This window comes from Eurosta solidaginis, chromosome X (genome assembly GCF_040869045.1).
Source record: "Eurosta solidaginis isolate ZX-2024a chromosome X, ASM4086904v1, whole genome shotgun sequence".
NCBI lineage: Eukaryota > Metazoa > Arthropoda > Insecta > Diptera > Tephritidae > Eurosta > Eurosta solidaginis.
The window spans coordinates 64,021,443-64,026,928 of record NC_090324.1 but is presented as its reverse complement, the minus strand read 5'-3'; the positions used below and the strand labels follow the sequence as shown (position 1 = coordinate 64,026,928).

The following is a 5,486-nucleotide window of genomic DNA, read 5'->3' as shown; positions in this document are numbered from 1 at the left end:
TTTACTCGAATTCACATATGAATGAAATGTTACGTTTTGGTAAGGACCTCCTCATATATTTTCAAACAAAATTATATAAATGCTGCTCGTAATTGTATTTATTTTTTTGCATGGAGAACAGAAATAACGCCAATTTCTGTACTTCGTCTAGCTCTACAGCCAACCAAATAAGGATTAAAAAGATTAAGCTGGTAAAAGGCAAAGCAAATGTCAATTTGGTCGATGCGTTTCCTTCCACTTCTAATGCAACAAAGGCCCATTTCGTCGATGTAGCACAAATCAGTGAGCCAATTCCATCCAGATCATATGAAAAGAACGCCAATCTCCGTACCCCGTTTAGCGCCAAAACCAACCAACCATACAAGCCAATTTTTCGAAAGTTTTATTTGTCAAAGGGCTTCAATGCAATAAATGCCCATTTTTTCGATGTAGCACAACACAGCGAACCGTTTCCATCTAGCTCAAACGCTGTAAACAACAATTTCAACAATTGATTGATGTACCTCCCTCCAAAACCAATTCAACAAACGACGATTTCGTCGATGTAGCACAACACAGCGCGTCCTTTCGCTCCACCTTAAATACAACGAATACCGTTTTGAATAATGCGGCTACTTCCATAACCAACGAAGACTTCCATAACAAAATATAATGGCGATACTACAAACAATATTACAGAAGCATATCGGCCTGGAATCTAGATTGACTAAGATCGAAGAAAAGGTGCATAGTGAAATATTGAACTGTTTGGAACCCTAGTAGTTGTAGCCGCAATACCTTGATTCTCATTCATTAATATTTATGCTATCATTTCAGCTTCCCGAATTGGCAGAAGTCATGGCTCAACATAAAGGCGTGCGTGACTCAAAAGCGCTGATTAAGAAAACACACAAAATAGTATCCCGTATCAGCGGAGAAACGGAAAATGATACTCACACCGAGTTCGCCGTCGTTATGCTACTAACATCTCTGGATTCAGTTTATGACATTGAGAAAAAGTTGGACTCAGCACCAAATCAGATTTGAAATTTCCTGGGAAGATATTGAACATAAGTATTTTTGTATTCCTTTTGAAAATAAATACCTTCTCATACCCTTCTTTCATAACCTTTTTCACAAGTTTTCAAACTAATATTCTTATATTATCCCTTGCTCCAATTTGATCACATGCGGAGGTCCACACCAAAACTTAACATTTCTAAAATGTTTATTTTGGAAAATATATTATATTCGTAATAAGCTTTCATAAGGGATCAATGGTAAAATCAACTTTATAATTTACTCGAATACACATATGAATGAAATGTTACGTTTTGGTAAGGACCTCCTCATATATTTTCAAACAAAATTATATAAATGCTGCTCGTAATTGTATTTATTTTTTTGCATGGAGAACATATCATCAGAAAGAATGGCGAGCCAGGACATATTTGAGGGAGACATAGATATGTATAACTCTTCTCCGTATAGGAAAAGCAACGCCTTTTTAAATATCTCCAGCTCTACTACCAACCAAACATCCAAGGATATGGCATATGTACTTCCCTTCGCCCCCAACACAAAGAACCCCTATTTCGTCGATGTATCAGAAAACACTGAGCCAGTACCATCTAAATCAAATGCAAATAACGCCAATTTCCGTACTTCGTCTAGCTCTACAGCCAACCAAATAAGGATTAAAAAGATTAAGCTGGTAAAAGGCAAAGCAAATGTCAAGAACGCCAATCTCCGTACCCCGTTTAGCGCCAAAACCAACCAACCATACAAGCCAATATTTCGAAAGTTTTATTTGTCAAAGGGCTTCAATGCAACAAATGCCCATTTTTTCGATGTAGCACAACACAGCGAACCGTTTCCATCTAGCTCAAACGCTGTAAACAACAATTTCAACAATTGATTGATGTACCTCCCTCCAAAACCCATTCAACAAACGACGATTTCGTCGATGTAGCACAACACAGCGCGTCCTTTCGCTCCACCTTAAATACAACGAATACCGTTTTGAATAATGCGGCTACTTCCATAACCAACGAAGACTTCCATAACAAAATATAATGGCGATACTACAAACAATATTACAGAAGCATATCGGCCTGGAATCTAGATTGACTAAGATCGAAGAAAAGGTGCATAGTGAAATATTGAACTGTTTGGAACCCTAGTAGTAGTCTCATTCATTAATATTTATGCTATCTTTTCAGCTTCCAGTATTGGCAGATGTCATGGCTCAACACAAAGTCGTGCTGACTCAAAAGTGCTGATTAAGAAAACACACAAAATAGTATCCCGTATCAGCGGAGAAACGGAAAATGATACTCACACCGAGTTCGCCGTCTTTATGCCACTAATATCTCTGGATTCAGTTTATGACATTGAGAAAAAGTTGGACTCAGATGATTATCAAGAATCAATGGTATTTTTGAATATTTTTAATTGTGTTTCATAACTTAAATTGGTTTTTCGGTATTTAGAAATCATATATCTTTATGCTGAAAGGTGTATCATCAGACATTATTGGAGTAATGAGAAAAATTTTCTCTGACAACGTTCTTTTCTATTTGAACTGGGGCGAAATACATGGCAAACGATCTTTATCTAAACTGAAACTCGTGAACAGCGTACTTTTTGGTAGTGTAATTTAAATTGTTTTAAAATCTCATTACTTACATTGTCCATGCCTACTAATTTAGATGTTTTCAAACTGCAAGGCAGGATCGAATTTTTGAAGACACCATGAGAAGATATTTAACACTGAGCCAAAACCGGCATAAACAAAGGCGGTATCTCAAAAATAACTCCAGCATATAAATAATGCATACCCGCATAAGTTAAACTACATATTTTTGCCTATTGCGGTATCCCTCTGATAGTTTTCAGAGCCATAACATGCCAAAAGGAAGTTAATTGTAATTTTAGTTACATATATGTCTTTGGGGATTTCCTGCCGCTGGTTGGCCATCATCTATACTAACTGCCTCAGGCTTAACTATATCCCGAAGTCTTGGCACACGGTTATGGTTATTTTCATTCCGAATGCCTGCAGAAGCTCTCATGTATCACCTAAGGATTTCGGGCCAATCAGTCTCTCGTCGTTTCTTCTTAAGACGTTTGAGCGGTTGATTGAACTGTACCTACGGGAAAGGATACCTCGGGGGTTACTGTCAGCTTCACAGCATGCGTACTGCAAGGGCAGATCGACGGAAACGACTCTCCATTCGATTGTAAAGCAAATAGAGGGGTCCCTAGAACACAAAGAGTATGCTTTGGGTGCCTTTCTAGACATCGCGGGGGCTTTTAACAATGTCTTACTGGGGCCAATCGAAAGAGCTCTGGTGGGTTTAGGAGTCGAGGTGGCTCTGGTTGAATTTATTAGCAAACTTCTATGCGGCAGAATTGTCGCAGCGGAGTGGGGAGGGGCCATAATTAAGAGGAGGTTTTCAGGGTTACGCCACAGGGTTTGTCCTATCTCCTCTCCTCTGGGTTGTGGTAGTCAACGAGCTTCTTGTGGAGCTGGAAGCCAATGGTTGTCGGGTGGTTGCCTATGCAGATGACCTCGCTATCCTAGTCAGAGGCAAATTTCTGGCCACCATGCGCGATGTTCTGCAGGGCTACGTGGATACCGTGGATAGGTGGGCTGAATCATGTGGATTGGCGGTAATCCCGTGAAAAACGGAATTGGTTCTTTTCACAAGGAGATATAAGTTGCCCGATTTCAGAACTCCCTCGATTGGAGGGGTACCGTTGGTACTTTCTGATAGGGTTAAATATTTGGGGATTGTTTTGGACAAGAAACTGTCCTGGAGACCCAATGTGGAAGATCGGGCCAGGAAGGCCGCCATTGCCTTGTACTTCTGCAGAGGGGCTATCGGAAAGAGATGGGGACTCTCGCCAAGAGTAGTTCACTGGCTTTATGAGATGGTGGTCAAACCGATTATGTTATATGGGGTGCTGGTCTGGTGGGAAGCGCTGGACACAGCGACCATCTCCAAAATGTTAGTGTCAGTGCAACGGACGGCGCTGATCGGTATCAATGGCGCTCTCAGAACAACTCCTCCCTTGGCACTGAACGTCATGCTGAACATATACCCAGTAGATATTGCGGGAAAGGCGGCCGCGGCAAGGTCGTTGGTCAGGCATCATGATATGGGATATGGACTTTCTGACCGCGGACACTCTAGCCTTCTTACCAGTTTCGACTTTATCCCTGACATAACGGACTATTGTATGCCGATAACTGCTCCCTATACAACCTTCACCCAGTCATTCCAGAGAGAGAGGAGTGGGGAAGAGGAATTATCTGGGGCATGGGACCGGTTAACTTGTTCACGGATGGGTCGAAGCTGGATGGAAAGGTTGTCTGGGGGATCTTTTGTCAAGAGCTAAATTTAAGCCGAAAGTTTAAGTTGGCTGATCACTGCAGTGTATTCCAAGCGGAAGTTGCTGCGATTAAGGCTGCGGTTGATGGAATGCTGTCGAGTGCTACTACGGTTAGGGAATTTAACATCTACTCTGATAGCCAAGCGGCTATCAAGGCCTTCAGCTCAACTACAGTGCGATCGAGGATGGTCTGGAGGTGCCTGACCTCGCTTGCGATTCCATCGAATTATTTTACAATTGAGATTACCTGGGTCGCGGGCCATAGTGATATCCCTGGTAACTGTCAAGCGGATCTCTTAGCCCGCATTGGTACAACTGAACCGGATGAAGATGGCTGTAGGGATTTCGGGATCCCGGTGGCCACCTGTGGATTGCTCCTCCATAGCTGGGCCTCGAATCAGCTCAGCAAACGTTGGGCGGACACCACGTCTTGCAGGGTAGCAAGATCTTTCTGGCCGAAAGTGGATGGCAGGAGGTCTGCTGAAATAATTGGGTTCACTAAGGCTCACCTATCAGGGGTCATTGGGGTTTTGACAGGGCACTGTCCCATGGATATCCAAGCGGTACGTCTCAATATACTGGAAACTCCATCCTGCTGCAGCTGTATGGAGGATGATGAGGTGGAATCACCAAATCACTTTATGCTTGATTGCCAAGCTTTTTCCAGAACTAGGCGAAAGTACTTCGGTCGCGACTCACTTGGATCTCCCGAGTATTTATCCAAAGTTGAGATCGGTATCATTCGGAGCTTTATCGTTGCTACCCAACGATTATCTAAGTAGCTAGATCTAAGTCACCGTTATTTTTGATGTATGTGGTATCACAACGGACCTTCGTGTTTTCCAAGTGAGCTATCCTGATCAGGGCACCTAACCTATCCTATCCTATCCTATATAAATGTAATCAATTGTTTCTTATTCCAAGCTTTTTAAAAAATATTCAACAATTGCGTCAAGATTGCAAAGATTTTTAAAGCAATTTAATTGCAACGAATTTGTCAATAATTTTTAACCAAAGTTTATAAACTATTTAGATGTATAACAAAAAAATTTTTTGAATATATATATTTGTGATGAACTTAACTGAAAGTACCAATACCATCAACTAAA

The 5,486-nt window shown here is 41.5% G+C and overlaps 1 long non-coding RNA gene across 1 annotated transcript; it reads left to right on the top strand.

Annotated features, from left to right (window-relative positions):
- Positions 1–2,376: 2,376 nt before the first annotated feature.
- LOC137235307 (uncharacterized) lies at positions 2,377–2,827 on the top strand. Its single transcript, XR_010947875.1, has 3 exons — positions 2,377–2,413; positions 2,472–2,628; positions 2,691–2,827. It is a non-coding gene; the product is annotated as an uncharacterized lncRNA (long non-coding RNA).
- The last annotated feature ends 2,659 nt before the right edge of the window (positions 2,828–5,486 follow it).